Genomic DNA, 20,243 nt, shown 5'->3' on the forward strand with positions numbered 1-20,243 from the left:
TTTGTTATCTTGCGTCCCTTGCAATTCCACATGAATTTTAAGATCAGCTCATCCATTTCTACAGGGACGCCAGCTAGGATTCTAATAGGCATTGTGTTGAATCTTAGATCAGTTTGAAGAATATTTCCGTCTTAATATTAAGTCTTCCAATCAATGGACATGGGATGTTTTTCCATTTACTTAGGTTGTTTTAATTCCTTTCAACAATGTTTTATAGTTTTCAGAACATGTTGTTTGCATTTGTTTTGAAAAATTTATTCCTAAGTGCTTTACTCATTTTGATGGTATTGTACTTGGAATTATTTCATTTTTGGATTGCTATTGCAAGTGTATGGAAATAGAATTGATTTTCACATATTGAGCTTGTATCCTGCAACATTGCTGAACTCATTTATTACCTCTAATAGTTTTTTAGGGAATTCCTTAGAATTTTCTATATTTTAGAACATGTAATCTGCAAACAGAGATAATTTTACTTGAAATGTTCCAGTCTGTGGATGCATTTTACTTCTTTTCCCTGTCTGATTGCCCTAGCTAGAGCCTCCGGTATAATGATGAATAAAAGTAGTCCAAGTGGACATGCTCCTCTTGCTCCTGCTTGTAGTGGTCTGAAACAGTATGCACTCCGGAAAAACATAATAAAGTTAATCCATTCCTGTGGGTGTAAATCCATTGTAAGTAGTACCTTGATGAATCTACTTCAGTTAAGGTGTGTTCCCCCATTCAGGATGAGTATTAATCCTATCACTGGTGTCCTTTGTAAACAGAATGAATTGAGAGACAGAGAGAGAGAGAGAGGGAGGGAGGGAGGGTGCGAGAGAGTGAGCACACGCCATGGAAGAAAGAAGCTGAAATCATTGAAACTTGTAAGAGAAGGAAAAGACCAGCAGATGCCACCGTGTGCCTTGTCATGTGGAAGAGGAGCCGAGGATTGCCAGCAGCCGGTCTTTGGGAAGGAAGCAACACCCTGATGATGCCTGATTTGGACATTTTCTTGGCCTAAATATTGTAAGGCAACAAATTCTCATTGTTCAAGCAGAACCATTTCATGGTATTTGCTTAAAGCAGTCTAGGAAACTAAAACATTTCTCTTACTGAGAAAAATCCAGTCTTTCACTATTAAGTGTGATTTTAGCTGTGGGTTTTTCATACCCTTTATTATGTAGAGGAAGTTCCTTATATCCCTAGTTTTCAGAATGTTTTTTCATCAAGAAAATGTGCTGGATTATGTCTAGTGCCTTTTCTGTCAATTGTGTTGACCATGAATGTTTTTTCCCCTTCATTCATACATTCATTCATACATTATAATTAATATAATGTATTATATTAATTAATTTTCTTATGTTGAACCACTCTTGCTTTCCTGGATACATTACACTTGGCCGTGGTGTATGATCTTTTTAATGTATTGTTGGATTGATCTGTTAGTATATCTTTTTCATCTATAGTCATAAGGGATTTTGGTCTGTAATTTTCTTTTTTTGTCATATCTTTAACTAGCTTTGGACTCTGTGCCGTTTTGTATATTTATGTCCCCCAGAAAAAACCATATTCTTTAATACATTCTTGTGGGGGCAGACTTATTAGTATGGATTGGGTTGGAACCTATTGGTTCAGTGTCCATGGGGATGTGACCCACCCTACTGTAGGTGATAACTGTGATTGGATAGTTTCCATGGAGGCATGGCCCCACCCATTCAGCACGGGCCTTGATTAATTTACTGGAGCACTATATAAGCTCAGACAGAAGGAGCTCATAGCTAGCTGGAGCTGAGACAGACATTTTGATGATGGCTGTTGGAAGCTGATGCAGACATTTTGGAGAATGCCATTTTGAAATGCCACCTGGGAGCAAGTAGATGCCAGCCACATGCCTTCCCAGCTAACAGAGGTTTTCCGGACACCAATGGCCTTTCTCCAGTGAAGGCACCTTTGTTGATGGACACTTTATGGCCTTAAGACTGTAAACTGTGTAATCAAATAACCCCCCTTTTATAAAATCCAATCCATTTCTGGTGTTTTGCATTCTGGCAGCATTAGCAAACTAGAACTGACTCACAGAATGAGTTAAGAAGTGTTTCCTCCTCTTCAGATTTTTTGTAACAGTTTTAGAAGGATCTATATTAATTCTTCTTTGAATTGTTGGTAAAATTTACTAGTGAAGCTGTCTGGTCCTAGACATATTTTAATATGAAAGTTTTTGATTATTGAGTCAATCTCTTTGTTGAGATATTCTATTCTTTTTCTTTTTCTTATTCTATTCTATTTCTTTTTCAGTCAGTTTAGATAATTTGTATGTTTCTAGGAATTTTTCCATTTCATCTAGGTTATCTAGTTTTTGGCATGCAATTTTCATAGTATCCTCTTATAGTCCGTTTTATTTCTATGAGGTAGGTAGTAATGCCCCTACCTTTCATTTCTGATTTTAGTTGTTTGCGACCTCATTCTCCCTTTCTGTTTGTCAGTCCAGCTAACAGTTTGTCAGTTTTATTGGTCTTTCCAAAGAACTTTTGGTTTCTGGATTACATATTTTAGCTTCTCTCCAAAATGTCTATCTGAGCATCTCTGAGGCAAACTCTGGGCTTCGTCTCTTAGCTTAGCATCTCCAAACATCTGGTTTCAATGGCTGTCTCCAAAATGTCTCTGGGTGTTTCCTTTAAGTATCTCTCTCTTTCTTCAAAATGTCTCTTGTGTTTTATCCTCTCATAGAGGATGCTAGTAGACTAATCAAGACCCACCTTGAATGGGCGAGGCCATACTTCCATGGAAATAATCTAATCAAAAGGTCTCACCCACAATTGAATGGGTCACATCACCATGGAAACAACTCCGTGGAAACAACCTAATCAAAAGATCCCACCCGTAATAAGTCTGTACCCTCAAGATTGGATTAAAAGAACATGGCTTTTGTGGGGGACATAATAGATTCAAACCAGTGCTTTCCACCCTCTTGACCCCAAAAAGGCATGTTCTTTCCATATGCAAAATACATTAATTCCATCACATTACACAAAAGCTTCAATCATTTCAGTAACAATAGATAAGTACAAAATCTTACCAAAATCAATTTACAGGTGTAGTTTATCCTAAGGCAAAATTTCCCCAAGAAATTGAGAAACTACAAACCCTCATTTGTGGAAAATTGGTGCACTTTTAATTTCCTTTTCAAAAAAAAATTGATGCCTTTTAAAATAACAACTCAGGCTATAGAACAATACTTCCTTTCCTGTTTGATTTCAAAGATGGATCTGATACCAAGTTTGAACAACTTACTTAAGGTTTCTGGACCTCACTGTTTTTAGCCACAGCAGGCGTAATCCTTTAGTTCAAATAAAGAATACACACCTACAAAACAATTTCTCTTTGTATAGAGCAGTTGTTTTCCTAATAAGCTTGTATATGCTCAGTTTCTTACTTAATCGTAAGTAATCTTACAGGCATTAGAGCACCTTTATACCTAATGAAACTCAGATCAAATATTTTGATAATGTAAATAATTATCCCATAATTAATATTCTTAAACAGAGCCTCAGAGAAATGTGGAACACTATGAAGCATACCAGCATAGAGGTAATAGTACTATTAGAAGGAGAAGAGAGACATAAAGAAACATGAAAAATATTCACAGAAGTAATGACTGAAAATTCCAAAATTTGTTGAAAACCGTTAATCTACATGTATTAGTTAGGGTTCTCCTTGGAAACAGAATCAATGAGAGATGTCTCTTATTATCAAATTGTAAAAGTGACTCACGCAACTGCGGGAGTGCACGAGTCCAAATTCTGTAGAGCCGTCAACAAGCTGTCAACTCCAAGGAAGACGTCTGACGAACTCCTCGGGAAACAAACCGACAACTTTGACAAACTCCTCAGGAAACGAACCGGCAACTTTGACAAACTCCTCAGGAAACGAACCGACAACTTTGACAAACTCCTCAGGAAACGAACTGGCAACTTCGATGAGCTCCCCAGGAAAAGCTTCACTGAGCAGCTGAAGAAGAAGTGAAGGTTTCTCTAACTGTCCGGCTTATAAGCCTCCAACTGATCACCCAGACCAAATCCAGCCAATTGCATTCTCTCACTGTGGAAGCACGCCCCTTGATGAGTCATCAGTCAGCTGCAGTCAATTGACTGATGATCCGACAAACCAGCCCGTTGGTTTATTAACCAGCCTCAAATAGCCTCACAGCAATCGTCAGGCCAGTGCCCGCTTGACCAGACAGCTAGGCCACCTAGCCAAGTTGACACATGAACCCAACCATCACAGTCCACCCCTTGTCAACTTGGCAGTTGTACACATCACCTAAAACCATATCTTCAAAATGAACGTTACAGCTTATGCCATATGATAAGGGGATAAGACAGAGAAGAAAGCAAAAATACTTTCTTCACAGACAAATACAAACATAATCATAACAAAACGAGGAGGAAATATTCATATCATCATAGTCCTCGTTTCTGTAACTGGTCACTTGGCCGTAGTTCATATTTATCACGACCTTCTTCCACTACCCATTCCATGTTCCCTTTACCCTCAGCAAGCACTTCAGCTGGCCGTGGTTCTTTGCCTGGTGGGGTGACCCAAACCTTCATTCCTGAAGTTTCTTGGCCATTGGTAGTCCTGCCTGGATTGGATTGTTGCAGTTTTCCATTGACTTGAATCACGGGGCATGGTAGTACTAAGAGACGCCCCAGGGGATCTCCTGTATTCCAGGAAAACTCTTCTTTACCTCTGTTGTGTAGTTGCAGTGCTATTTCCCCTTGACAGTCAGGATCAATCACCCCAGCCAGTACAGTAATCCCCTTACTTGCCTGTTGATTCAGAGGCATAAGAAGCCCAAAGTGGCCAGGTGGCAGCCTTAACTTCCAGTTCAATGGGATTATTGTTGTGTTTCCTGGTGGAAGCACTCCTCCTTTTGGAACCAAGACTTGTAGACCAGCAGAGCTTAAACTTGCAGGGACAGGAAACAAAAATTTCCCTAGTGGATCACTAGGAGTGATAGTGAGTGGTGCTACTCCTGTTTCCACCCCTTGATTCCTGGACCCATGAATCCTGGCTATGGGAGAAACAGCACCATAGAGTGGATGCTGATTCAGAGCATACACAGCCTCCTGGAGAACACTGCCCCAGCCCTGCAAGGTATTGCCACCTAGTTGGCGCCGTAATTGAGTCTTCAATAGGCCATTCCACCGTTCTATCAACCCAGCTGCTTCTGGATGATGGGGAACATGGTAAGACCACAGAATTCCATGAACATGTGCCCATCCCCTCACTTCATTTGCTGTGAAGTGGGTTCCTTGGTCCGAAGCAATGCTGTGTGGAATACCATGACGGTGGATGAGGCATTCTGTAAGTCCACGTATTGTAGTTTTGGCAGAAGCATGTCGCGCAGGGAAGGCAAACCCATATCCGGAGTATGTGTCTATTCCAGTAAGAACAAATCGCTGCCCTTTCCATGATGGAAGTGGTCTGATGTAATCAACCTGCCACCAGCTAGCAGGCTGATCACCCCGAGGAATGGTGCCATATCGGGGACTGAGTGTGGGTCTCTGCTGCTGGCAAATTGGACACTCAGCAGTGGCTGTGGCCAGGTCAGCCTTGGTGAGTGGAAGTCCATGTTGCTGAGCCCATGCATAACCTCCATCCCTACCACCATGACCACTTTGTTCATGAGCCCGTTGGGCAATGACAGGAGTTGCTGGGGAAAGAGGCTGATTGGTATCCACCAAACGGGTCATTTTATCCACTTGGTTATTAAAACCTTCTTCTGCTGAAGTCACCCCTGGTGAGCATTCACATGGGACACAAATATCTTCATGTTGTTTGCCCACTCAGAAAGGTCTATCCACATACCCCTTCCCCAGACTTCTTTGTCACCAATCTTCCAATCATGTTCCTTCCAAGTCCCTGACCATCCAGCCAAACCATTAGCAACAGCCCAGGAATCAGTATACAGACGCACCTCTGGCCAGTTCTCCTTCCAAGCAAAGTGAACAACCAGGTGCACTGCTCGAAGTTCTGCCCACTGGGAGGATTTCCCCTCAACACTGTCCTTCAGGGATATCCCAGAAAGGGGCTGCAGTGCTGCAGCTGTCCACTTTCGGGTGGTACCTGCATATCGTGCAGAACCATCTGTAAACCAGGCCCGAGTCTTCTCTTCCTCAGTCAACCGACTGTAAGGAACTCCCCAAGATGCCATAGCTGTGGGCTGGGAAAGAGAAGGTAAGGTGGAAGGAGTGGGGGCCATGGGCATTTGGGCCACTTCCTCATGTAACTTACTTGTACCTTCAGGACCTGCTCGAGTTCTATCTCGTATATACCATTTCCATTTTATGATGGAGTGCTGCTGTGCACGCCCAACTTTATGACTTGGTGGGTCAGATAACACCCAGCTCATGATAGGTAACTCAGGTTTCATGGTAACTTGGTGGCCCATGGTTAAGCGTTCTGTCTCTACTAAGGCCCAGTAGCAGGCCAACAGTTGTTTCTCAAATGGAGAGTAGTTATCTGCAGAGGATGGTAAAGCTTTACTCCAAAATCCTAAGGGCCTGCATTGTGATTCTCCTATAGGAGCCTGCCAAAGGCTCCAAACAGCATCTCTATTTGCCACTGACACTTCCAGCACTATTGGATCAGCTGGATCAAATGGTCCAAGTGGCAGAGCAGCTTGCACAGCAGCCTGGACCTGTTGCAGAGCCTCATCTTGCTCCGGTCCCCACTCAAAACTAGAAGCTTTTCTAGTCACTCGGTAAATGGGCCGGAGTAGCACACCTAAATGAGGAATATGTTGTCTCCAAAACCCAAAGAGGCCAACAACCCTACTCCTGGTACCAAGTTGTATTAGTTAGGGTTCTCCTTGGAAACAGAATCAATGAGAGATGTCTCTTATTATCAAATTATCAAATTGTAAAAGTGACTCACGCAACTGCGGGAGTGCACGAGTCCAAATTCTGCAGAGGCGTCAACAAGCTGTCAACTCCAAGGAAGACGTCCGACGAACTCCTCGGGAAACGAACCGACAACTTTGACGAACTCCTCAGGAAACGAACCAGCAACTTTGACAAACTCCTCAGGAAACGAACTGACAACTTTGACGAACTCCTCAGGAAACGAACTGGCAACTTCGATGAGCTCCCCAGGAAAAGCTTCACTGAGCAGCTGAAGAAGAAGTGAAGGTTCTCTAACCGTCCGGCTTATAAGCCTCCAACTGATCACCCAGACCAAATCCAGCCAATTGCATTCTCTCACTGTGGAAGCACGCCCCTTGATGAGTCATCAGTCAGCTGCAGTCAATTGACTGATGATCCGACAAACCAGCCCATTGGTTTATTAACCAGCCTCAAATAGCCTCACAGCAATCGTCAGGCCAGTGCCCGCTTGACCAGACAGCTAGGCCACCTAGCCAAGTTGACAGATGAACCCAACCATCACACTACACATCCAGGAAGCTCAACCCATTCCAAATAGAATAAATGTAAGGAGATCAACAAATAGATGTATCATAGTAAAAATGCTAAAGCCCCAAGACATGGAGAAAATCTTTAAAGCAGCAAGAGAAAAATGACTCATCACTCATATGGGGACCCCAATAAGATGAACAGATTACTTCTCACCAAAACAGTGGACTCTAGAAGGCAGTGGGATGACATGTACAAAGTGCTCAAAGAAAAACTGTCAAATAAGAATGTTTTGGAATTTACAACATTTTTCTATGCATTTGACAGTTGTTATATTGTTGGTCTGAAGTAATTAAGGTAGTTGTATTCTTGTGAGGAAGAGCCATTTGTTGGAGTAGGTTTAACCCCCACCCCTTGCTAGCTCTCCTGTTAATAAAACAAAACAATGCAAAACAAACAAAATCCCTGTATTGACATATACCATCTCATATTTTTGAATATAAAATTGCAGGGCAGTGGCAGCCTGCGCTGGTTTGAAACTTTTATGGACCCCAAAAGAGTCATGATCTTTTAACCCAATCTTGTTGGGTGGAACCTCTTGACTGAGTGTTTCCATGGAGATGTGACTTACCCAGCTGTGGGTGATACCTTTGATTAAATTATTTTTATGCAGGTATGGGCCCTGCCCACTCAGGGTTGGTCTTGATTGGTTCACTGGAGTACTTAAGAAAACTCGAGGGCCAACACAGTTGCTCACTGACATTTGGAGATGCCTGGAGATGCAGACAGAAGGATGTCTGGAGATGCTAAGCTAAGAGATGAAGCCCAGAGTTTGCCCAGGAGAAGCTAAGAGAGAACCCCGAGATGCTTAGAGAGAAACACCCTGGGAGAATATGTGCAGGAGCTGAGAGAGAGGAACAAAAATAGAAGCCCCGAGGCATTTTGGAGAAAGTCACTTTGGAATGTATCCCAGGAGCAGAGGACCAGCAGACACCAGCCATGTGCCTTTCCAGCTGACAGAGGTGTTCCAGACACCATCAACCATCCTTCAGAGAAGGTATCCTCTTGTTGAGAACACTTTTATGGCCTTAGAACTGTAAATTTGTATCCTAATAAATCCTCTTTATAAAAGCCAATCCATTTCTGGTATTTTTGTGCTCTAGGAAACCAGAATACAGCCTAACAAGAAGACGGTCTTGAGACCAGGGAGAGGATAGGGAGAAGCAACGTTCTGCCATTAGCTGTGCAACTTAAGAGGAGTCATATAACCTCTCTGGGCCTCGCTGTCCTTTCCTACTGTATGAGAATACTGTATGATTGATAGATGCCGTCTAGCTGTTAAAGCTCCTTGATTTGAAAAATAATTTCCCTTTTGCATGGTTTGGAAAGATAACTGGTGGCAGAGGCCCTAGGAAAAAGAAAGGGGAAGATAGAGCTATCCTATAGTAAACATCCACTTTGGCTAACAGATATCAGTAAAACCAGTGCTTCTCAAGTTTAAGGTACATGTAAATCATCTGGGGATGTCCAGAGATGATTATTGGAGTAGCAAGGAGCTAAACTGTTGAAGAGGGGCTTTAAGGAACTAAAAAGTCAGAGATGACTAAAGAGAATTGATAGAGCAGGAGAAACAGGAAGAAAATAAATGTTGCCAGTGTTCTTTTGTTAATAGGAATAGATCTTCAATTTTATGATAGCAGTCCATAAGAAATTAGTGTTTGATATTGAACATTTATAGACAAGTATTGGAAAGTTAGTTCTATGTATTGGAGAATTTTTTTTCTTTGTTCTAGCACCTGAATTTGTTCACTAACAAGGTATTCAAGGGTGTTTTCACATTAGAGCCACTTTCATCTGATACAGTTATGTTCCGGTTTGCTAATGCTGCCATTATGCAAAATACCAGAAATTATAAAGGGGGTTTATTTGGTTACAAAGTCTGACAGCCATGAAAATGTCCAAGTGAAGGCATCAACACAAGTAAACCTTTACCGAAGGAAGGCTAGTGGCGTCTGGAAAACCTGTTAGCTGGGAAGGCATGTGATTGGTGTCTGCTGATCCCATGTTGTGTTCCAGCTCCACCCTCAGCTCCTGTACGTTGTTCAAAGTGTCTCTCTTGGCTGCAGCACCTCCTTCTGTCTGGGAACACTTTTATAGGACTCCAGTGATTCCATTAAAAACCACCTGAAGGGGTGGGGTAACACCTCCATGGAAATTATCCAATCAAAGGTGTCGCCCACAGTTGAATGAGTCACATCTCCATGGAAACACACAAAGGATTCCAAACTAATCAACACTAATACATCTACCTGCACAAGACTGCATCAAAGAACATGGCGTTATGGGGGACATAATACATCCAAACTGGCACAAGTTACTTCTGTTTAAATTCAAACTGTAGCTATGTCTTTTTGATTGTTTTTTGTCTCATTTAATAGCATTGATGGAAACAGTACTCTTTTACTATTTCCTGGGCTAGAATGTTTTCTAGGCAGGCTCCATGATGATGAGCACATCTTCCCCCTCTTATTTTCTCTCCTTGAGACTCCTTTTGAATTGGGCTGATATATATATTGATCAGAGGATCACTTACTTTTGTTTAGCCTGTTGGTTTCTGTCTTTGGGCTATGTCTTCACATGGAAACTGTGCCAACAAGTGTTCATCCTTTATAATATATCAGCAGCATTTGACAGAGCTGATCACTCCCTCCTTCTCGAAAACACTTTTTTCTTTTTTTGCTTCTTTTCAGCTAACCCACCCCTGGTCTTCCTTTGACCTAATTGGCTGCCCCTGCTTAGTTTTCTGGTGGGTTCCTCCTGTTTTCCCTCAGCATCCCAGAGTTCAGTCCTTCTACCTCTTCATTTCTGTATCCTTCACTCCCTTGGTGATTTGCTTCTTTTTTGTGGTCTTAAATACCACGTGTACAGATGATTCTCAAATGTATCTCTTTCTCAGAGCTGCATCCTGCACCACAGACCAGTGTATGCACCTTTCTACTCAGTTTCCAAGTTGGAATGTCTAATAGACATCCCAGACTTAGCATGTGCAAAGTGAACTCCTGATTCCACCCTCCATCTGACTCCATCTCATTATGGAATCCCATCCATTTCATTGCTAAGGCCAGAAACATTGGAGACATTCTTGGCCTCTGTCTTTCACATACTGTATCAATCTAAAATATATCCAGAATCTGACCACCTCTTGTCGTCTCCACTGCTACTGTTTTAGTCTAGTCCACCATTATTTATTGCCAGGCATATTGCAATAGCCTTTTATCTTGTCTCCAATAATCTAACTTTGCCTCCTTATTGTTTCTTCCTTACACAAGTAGCCAGAGGGATCCCTTATACCACTTTACATCAGATCTCTTCAATCCTTTGCTCAAAACCCTCCAGTGGCCCCCTATTACACTTACATAAGAAAAGCCAGAGTTCTCACAGTGACCTATAAAGCTAATCAGTCTGCCTCTTGGTAACCTTTCAGATCTTCCTACCACTTTCATTTCTTTGTTTCAGTTACCAGGAGCTCCTTGGTGTTCTCTGAACATGTCAGGCATGCTTCTACCTCCTTTATATTGCCTTTGTCCTCTTCCTAGAAAGTTTTTCCTCCGGATAGTCCTAACATTGATACAAAGCTTACATTTCTTTATTCCCATTTTTTCTTGTGTCCCTGTAATGTCCTTTTGAGCCTTTTCTCTTCCATTCTTTGATCTCATCCAGTACTGTTTATTGCATTTAGTTGTCATTATCTTAATAGTTTTCTTCCATTTTTTTAAAAATTTATTTTAGTAGCATATTTACAAACTAAAATTTCCCCTTTTAACCACATTCAGATATATATGTAATTCAGTGGTGTTAATTACATTCACAATGTTATGCTGCCACCACCACCATCCATTACCAAACTTTTCTGTCATCCCAAACAGAAATTCTTTACCAATTAAGCATTAATCTACTGTATTCTTATTTAATCCTCACAACACCCCTTTTACCTGCATTTTATAGATGAGGAAGCTGAGCCATGGAGAGGTTTGGAAACTTGCCATGGTTGCATAATTAGTATGTGGTTGAGGAGAGATTCAAAGGTGTGTCGACTGTGTTCAGAGTCTGCACCTTTCACCACCACATTCTGAAATAATTCTTGGCCAACTTTGTTTGAAGAAAGTGGCCTTGATGACTATGCTTAGTCCGTGTGGAAGCCCTGCTGCTAAGAAATAGTTTGAGCTACATTTTTTAAAAATTCAATTTTATTGAGATATATTCACATACCATACAGTCATCCATGGGGTACAATCATTTGTTCACAGTACCATTATATAGTTGTGCATTCATCACCATAATGAATTTTTGAACATTTTCATTACCACACACAAAAAAGAATAAGAATAAAAGTTCAAGTGAAAAAGAACACCCAAAGCATCCCGTACCCCCCATCCCTCCCTATTATTCATTTACTTTTTATCCTCATTTGTCTTTTCATCTGTCCATACACTGTATGAAGGGAGTGGGAGCCACAAAGTTTTCACAATCACACGGTTACATAGTGTGCCAGTTTGAATGTTTTATGTCCCCCCAGACGCCATTATCTTTGATGTAATCTTGTGTGGGCAGACGTTATCAGTGTTGATTAGATTGTAATTCTTTGAGTGTTTCTTTGGAATGTGCCCCACCCAGCTGTGGGTGATGACTGATTGAATAATTTTCATGGAAGTATTGCTCCGCCCATTTGGGGTGGGTCTAAGTTGATCAGTGGAGCCATATAAATGAGCTGAAGGACAGAGGGAACTCACTGCAGCTGTGAGTGACGTGTTTTTTTTTTTTTTTTTTTTTTTTTTTTTTAACATCTTGGTAGATTTCTTCTTATTGTTTTTTTTTTTTTTTTAATTCAGTTTTATTGAAATATATTCACAAACCATACAGTCATCCATGGTATACAATCAACTGTTCACAGTATGATCATATAGTTATGCGTTCATCACCACAATCTATTTCTGAACATTTTCCTTACATCAGAAAGAATCAGAATAAGAATAAAAAATAAAAGTGAAAAGAGAATACCCAAACCATCCCCCCATTCCACCCTATTTGTCATTTAGTTTTTACTCCCATTTTTCTACTGATTTTTTTTTCAATTTTTTAACTTTGTTTATCAAAAAATTAAAAACAAACAGGCAAACAACAACCAAAAAAACCCCACAACATTTCAAACAAAGCAATGGATTAAGGAAAGCAAGTAACCTAAAATAACTACTTTGCTTCCAATATGTTCCTACCATACCCCAAGAAAATTAATAAACCATGTCCAAACAGAGGAGTAAGAAAAACAAATAATCTAAAATAACTACATTGCTTCCAACATGTTCCTACCATACCCCAAGAAAATTAACAACCCCTAAGAAAACAAAGGAATAAGAGAAAAAAAAACCTAAAATAACTCTATTGCTTCCAACATGATCTTACTATATCCAAGAAAGTTTACAAACCATAATCATTCCTGAGCATTCCCGTAACATTGAGATTACCCTCCATAGTTTATCTGTTCTTATTAGATTATCATTCCCCCTCCACTAATTGGTATCTCTAGGTCCCCTACATTCTACAGTATAAAACATTGTACATTTTTCACAGAATTCACATTAGTGGTAACATACAATATCTCTCTTTTTGTGCCTGGCTTATTTTGCTCAGCATTATGTCTTTTTTTTTTTTTTTTTTTAAATCTTCATTTTATTGAGATATATTCATATACCACGCAGTCATACAAAACAAATCGTACTTTCGATTGTTCACAGTACCATTACATAGTTGTACATTCATCACCCAAATCAATCCCTGACACCTTCATTAGCACACACACAAGAATAACAAGAATAATAATTAGAGTGAAAAAGAGCAATTGAAGTAAAAAAGAACACTGGGTACCTTTGTCTGTTTGTTTCCTTCCCCTATTTTTCTACTCATCCATCCATAAACTAGACAAAGTGGAGTGTGGTCCTTATGGCTTTCCCAATCCCCTTGTCACCCCTCATAAGCTACATTTTTATACAACTGTCTTCGAGATTCATGGGTTCTGGGTTGTAGTTTGATAGTTTCAGGTATCCACCACCAGCTACCCCAATTCTTTAGAACCTAAAAAGGGTTGTCTAAAGTGTGCATAAGAGTGCCCACCAGAGTGACCTCTCGGCTCCTTTTGGATTCTCTCTGCCACTGAAGCTTATTTCATTTCCTTTCACATCCCCCTTTTGGTCAAGAAGATGTTCTCCATCCCACGATGCCAGGTCTACATTCCTCCCCGGGAGTCATATTCCACGTTGCCAGGGAGATTCACTCCCCTGGGTGTCTGATCCCACGTAGAGGGGAGGGCAGTGATTTCACCTTTCAAGTTGGCTTAGCTAGAGAGACAGGGCCACATCTGAGCAACAGAGAGGCATTCGGGAGGAGGCTCTTAGGCACAACCATAGGGAGGCCTAGCCTCTCCTTTGCAGCAACCGTCTTCCCAAGGGTAAAACCTGTGGTAGAGGGCTCAACCCATCAAACCACCAGTCCCCTACGTCTGTGGTCATGTTAGCAACCATGGAGGTGGGGTAGGTGAATACCCCTGCATTCTCCACAGGCTCCTCAAGGGGGCACTGCATCTTTTTTTTTTTTCCTTGTTTTTTTTTTTTTTTTTTTTTTTTTAACTTTCCCTTCTTTTTTAAATCAACTGTATGAAAAAAAAGTTAAAAAGAAAACAAACATACAATAAAAGAACATTTCAAAGAGACCATAACAAGGGAGTAAGAAAAAGACAACTAACCTAAGATAACTGCTTAACTTCCAACATGTTCCTACTTTACCCCAAGAAAGTTACCTAATATAGGAACATTTCTGTGAACTTGCTCCTACTATATCCATCAGAAATTAACAGACCATAGTCATTCCTGGGCATCCCCAGAACGTTAAATAGCTTATCTGTTCTTCTTGGATTATTGTTCCCCCTTCCTTAATTGCTCTCTATTGCTAGTTCCCCTATGTTCTACATTATAAGCCATTTGTTTTATATTTTTCAAAGTTCACATTAGTGGTAGCATATAATATTTCTCTTTTTGTGCCTGGCTTATTTCGCTTAGCATTATGTCTTCAAGGTTCATCCATGTTGTCATATGTTTCACGAGGTCGTTCCTTCTTACTGCCGCGTAGTATTCCATCGTGTGTATATACCACATTTTATTTATCCACTCATCTGTTGAAGGACATTTGGGTTGTTTCCATCTTTTGGCAATTGTGAATAATGCTGCTATGAACATTGGCGTGCAGATATCTGTTCGTGTCACTGCTTTCCGATCTTCCGGGTATATACCGAGAAGTGCAATCGCTGGATCGAATGGTAACTCTATATCTAGTTTTCTAAGGAACTGCCAGACTGACTTCCAGAGTGGCTGAACCATTATACAGTCCCACCAACAGTGAATAAGAGTTCTAATTTCTCCACATCCCCTCCAGCATTTGTAGTTTCCTGTTTGTTTAATGGCAGCCATTCTAACCGGTGTTAGATGGTATCTCATTGTGGTCTTAATTTGCATCTCTCTAATAGCTAGTGAAGCTGAACATTTTTTCATGTGTTTCTTGGCCATTTGTATTTCCTCTTCAGAGAACTGTCTTTTCATATCTTTTGCCCATTTTATAATTGGGCCGGCTGTACTATTGTCATTGAGTTGTAGGATTTCTTTATATATGCAAGATATCAGTCTTTTGTCAGATACATGGTTTCCAAAAATTTTTTCCCATTGAGTTGGCTGCCTCTTTACCTTTTTGAGAAATTCCTTTGAGGTGCAGAAACTTCTAAGCTTGAGGAGTTCCCATTTATCTATTTTCTCTTTTGTTGCTTGTGCTTTGGGTGTAAAGTCTAGGAAGTGGCCGCCTAATACAAGGTCTTGAAGATGTTTTCCTACATTATCTTCTAGGAGTTTTATGGTACTTTCTTTTATATTGAGATCTTTGGTCCATTTTGAGTTAATTTTTGTGTAGGGGGTGAGGTAGGGGTCCTCTTTCATTCTTTTGGATATGCACAGCCAACTCTCCCAGCCCCATTTGTTGAAAAGACCATTATGGCTCAGTTCAGTGACTTTGGGGGCCTTATCAAAGATCAGTCGGCCATAGATCTGAGGGTCTATCTCTGAATTCTCAATTTGATTCCATTGATCTATATGTCTATCTTTGTGCCAGTACCATGCTGTTTTGGCAACTGTGGCTTTATAATAAGCTTCAAAGTCAGGGAGTGTAAGTCCTCCCACTTCGTTTTTCTTTTTTAGAGTGTCTTTAGCAATTCGAGGCATCTTCCCTTTCCAAATGAATTTGATAACTAGCTTTTCCAAGTCTGCAAAGTAGGTTGTTGGAATTTTGATTGGGATTGCATTGAATCTGTAGATGAGTTTGGGTAGAATTGACATCTTAATGACATTTAGTCTTCCTATCCATGAACATGGAATATTTTTCCATCTTTTAAGGTCCCCTTCTATTTCTTTTAGTAGAGTTATGTAGTTTTCTTTGTATAGGTCTTTTACATCTTTGGTTAAGTTTATTCCTAGGTACTTGATTTTTTTAGTTGCTATTGAAAATGGTATCTTTTTCTTGAGTGTCTCTTCAGTTTGTTCATTTCTAGCATATAGAAACATTACTGACTTATGTGCATGAACCTTGTATCCCGCTACTTTGCTAAATTTGTTTATTAGCTCTAGTAGCTGTATCGTCGATTTCTCAGGGTTTTCTAGATATAAGATCATATCATCTGCAAACAATGACAGTTTTACTTCTTCTTTTCCAATTTGGATGCCTTTTATTTCTTTGTCTTGCCGAATTGCCCTGGCTAGCACTTCCAGCACAATGTTGAATAACAGTGGTGATAGCGGGCATCCTTGTCTTGTTCCTGATCTTAGAGGGAAGGCTTTCAGTCTCTCTCCATTGAGTACTATGCTGGCTGTGGGTTTTTCATATATGCTCTTTATCATGTTGAGGAAGTTTCCTTCAATTCCTACCTTTTGAAGTGTTTTTATCAAAAAGGGATGTTGGATTTTGTCAAATGCTTTTTCAGCATCTATTGAGATGATCAATTGATTTTTTACTTTTGACTTGTTAATGTGTTGTAATACATTGATTGATTTTCTTATGTTGAACCATCCTTGCATGCCTGGAATAAACCCCACTTGGTCATGGTGTATGATTTTTTTAATGTGTCTTTGGATTCGATTTGCAAGTATTTTGTTGAGGATTTTGCATCTATATTCATTAGGGAGATTGGCCGGTAGTTTTCCTTTTTTGTAACATCTTTGCCTGGTTTTGGTATTAGATTGATGTTAGCTTCATAAAATGAGTTAGGTAGTGTTCCATTTTGTTCAATGTTTTGAAAGAGTTTGAGTAAGATTGGTGTCAGTTCTTTCTGGAAAGTTTGTTAGAATTCCCCTGTGAAGCCATCTGGCCCTGGGCATTTATTTGTGGGAAGATTTTTGATGACTGATTGGATCTCTTTGCTTGTGACGGGTTGGTTGAGGTCTTCTATTTCTTCTCTGGTCAGTCTAGGTTGTTCATATGTTTCCAGGAAATTGTCCATTTCCTCTACATTCTCCAGTTTGTTGCCATACAGTTGTTCATAGTATCCTCTTATAATTTTTTTAATTTCTTCAGGATCTGCAGTTATGTCACCTTTTTCATTCATTATTTTGTTTATATGGGTCTTCTCTCTTTTTGATTTTGTCAGTCTAGCTAGGGGGTTGTCAATCTTGTTGATCTTCTCAAAGAACCAACTTTTGGTGATATTTATCCTCTCTATTGTTTTTTTGTTCTCTATGTCATTTATTTCTGCTTTAATCCTTGTTATTTCTTTTCTTGTACTTGGTTTAGGATTGGTTTGCTGTTCATTTTCTAGCTTCTTCAGTTGATCCATTAGTTCTTTGATTTTGGCTCTTTCTTCCTTTTTAATATATGTGTTTAGTGCTATAAATTTCCCTCTTAGCACTGCTTTTGCTGCATCCCATAGGTTTTGGTATGTTGTGTTCTCATTTTCATTTGTCTCTATATATTTAGCAATTTCTCTTGCTATTTCTTCTTTAACCCACTTATTGTTTAGGAGTGTGTTGTTTAACCTCCAGGTATTTGTGAATTTTCTAAGTCTCTGATGGTTATTGACTTCTAATTGTATTCCATTGTGGTCAGAGAATGTGCTTTGAATAATTTCAATCTTTTTAAATTTATTGAGGCTTGTTTTATGTCCCAGCATATGATCTATTCTGGAGAAAGTTCCGTGAGCACTAGAAAAGTATGTGTATCCTGGTGATTTGGGATGTAATGTCCTGTATATGTCTGTTAAATCTAATTCATTTATCAGATTGTTTAGGTTTTCAATTTCCTTATTGGTCTTCTGTCTGGTTGATCTATCTTTAGGAGAGAGTGATGTGTTGAAGTCTCCCACAATTATTGTGGAAACATCAAGTGCTTCCTTTAGTTTTGCCAGTGTTTCTCTCATGTATTTTGTGGGACCTTGGTTGGGTGCATAGACATTTACGATTGTTATTTCTTGTTGCTGAATTGCCCCTTTTAATAGTACGTAGTGGCCTTCTTTGTTTCTCAAAATATCCCTGCATTTGAAGTCTATTTTATCTGAGATTAATATTGCTACACCTGCTTTCTTTTGGCTGTAGCTTGCATGAAATATTTTTTTCCATCCTTTCACTTTCAGTTTCTTTGTGTCCCTGTGTCTAAGATGAGTCTCTTGTATGCAACATATTGATGGTTCATTTTTTTTGATCCATTCTGCGAATCTATATCTTTTAATTGGGGAGTTTAATCCATTTACATTCAACGTTATAACCGTGAAGGCATTTCTTGAATCAGCCATCTTATCCTTTGGTTTATGTTTGTCATATTTTTCCCCTCTGTCTATTAATATCCTTTATTGTACCCATACCGAATCTCTTTAGTACTGAACCTTTCTCCAAGTCTCTCTGTCTTTTCTTTGTTTCTCTGTCTGTAGGGCTCCCTTGAGTATCTCCAGTAGGGCAGGTCTCTTGTTAGCAGATTCTCTCAGCATTTGTTTGTCTGTGAAAAATTTAAGCTCTCCCTCAAATTTGAAGGAGAGCTTCGCTGGATAAAGTATTCTTGGCTGGAAATTTTTCTCACTCAGAATTTTAAATATATCGTGCCACTGCCATCTTGCCTCCATGGTGGCTGCTGAGTAGTCACTACTTAGTCTTATGCTGTTTCCTTTGTATGTGGTGAATTGCTTTTCTCTTGCTGCTTTCAGAACTTGCTCCTTCTCTTCTGTGTTTGATAGTGTGATCAGTATATGTCTCGGAGTGGGTTTATTTGGATTTATTCTATTTGGAGTTCGCAGAGCATTTATGATTTGTGTATTTATGTTGTTTAGAAGATTTGGGAAGTTTTCCCCAACAATTTCTTTGAATACTCTTCCTAGACCTTTACCCTTTTCTTCCCCTTCTGGGACACCAATGAGTCTTATATTTGGACGTTTCATATTATCTATCATATCCCTGAGGTCCATTTCGATTTTCTCAATTTTTTTCCCCATTCTTTCTTTTATGTTTTCATTTTCCATTCTGTCATCTTCGAGGTCACTGATTCGTTGTTCAACTTCCTCTAGTCTTGTACTATGAGTGTCCAGAATCTTTTTAATTTGGTCAACAGTTTCTTTAATTTCCATAAGATCATCCATTTTTTTATTTAGTCTTGCAATGTCTTCTTTATGCTGTTCTAGGGTCTTCTTGATTTCCTTTGTATCCCGTAATATGGTCTCATTGTTCATCTTTAGTTCTTTGAGTAGCTGCTCTAGGTGCTGTGTCTCTTCTGGTATTTTGATTTGGGTGCTTGGGCTTGGGTTATCCATATCATCTGTTTTTTTCATATGCTTTATAATTTTCTGTTGTTTTTGGCCTCGTGGCATTTGCTGAACTTGATAGGGTTCTTTTAGGATTTGTGGACCAATTGAAGTCCTTATCTCTAATTTATCAGATCTACAGCTTCGTGGAGTACACTTTCTCTAACTGACCAGCAGGTGGCGTCCACGAGCCCCCTGTTCTCCACAAGCCAGTTCTCCCCTGCTTAGCCTTTTTGGTGAGTTGGGGAGTGAGTCTTGTGGGGTCTAATTGGTGTACCAAGCTTGCGTGTGTAGTTGGTGTTGCCTGCCCTGTATATGGGGCGTGTTTCTGGGCAGTCAGGGAGGGGGGGGGTGGCTCTAACAATCAAATCTCCCTGGTGATCCTAGAGTTTTAAAGCTGCTGCAATAGTCTAACCCTTCAGTTCAGTCCTGCCACAGTTTGTCTCTGCCACTGACCCACAAGTCCTTTGTATTGGCGTATGGCTCCTGAGACTTGCAAGTGGGCCCCTCTTCCAGGCCGTGCACCCCGGGTCCTCTGTTGAGGGATGACTGTGCTATGTCACAGGTGAGTGCCGTCCCCCCAGGGCAGTTCTGGGCTGCTGGGCTGTGTAGGGAGGCTCCCAGTCTGCTGAAATGATGGCTGAATGGGGCTTTGTTAATTCACACTGTTCTACCTTCCCAACTCTGGGACAATCAGCTGAGGTTGCAGGGAAGGCTAATGTCCACGCCCAGTTTTGTGGTATGTGCCTGTTATTTGAAGCACTTCCGTCACACTGGGTTGTCTGGGGCAGTTCTGGGCTATGGGGCTGGCGATGGGCAGGAGTGTTTCCTGTCCACCAGGATGATGGCTGTGAGCGGACACCCCCCTTTTCTTGGGAAGTTGTGGTGTTTAGTGAATTTTCTCAGCCACTGGATTATTGCGTTTTGTCTCAGAGCTCTCCTAATTCTGCTCTTGAGTTGACCTGCCCAAAGAGCAAGTC

The 20,243-nt window shown here is 40.3% G+C and overlaps 1 protein-coding gene across 4 annotated transcripts in view; it reads left to right on the forward strand.

Moving 5' to 3' along the window:
* The window catches only part of BBS9 (Bardet-Biedl syndrome 9), a 591,615-nt gene that overhangs the window by 7,627 nt on the left and 563,745 nt on the right, over positions 1–20,243 (forward strand). The gene's annotated exons all lie outside the window — the stretch shown is intronic.

This window comes from Choloepus didactylus, chromosome 5 (genome assembly GCF_015220235.1).
Source record: "Choloepus didactylus isolate mChoDid1 chromosome 5, mChoDid1.pri, whole genome shotgun sequence".
NCBI lineage: Eukaryota > Metazoa > Chordata > Mammalia > Pilosa > Megalonychidae > Choloepus > Choloepus didactylus.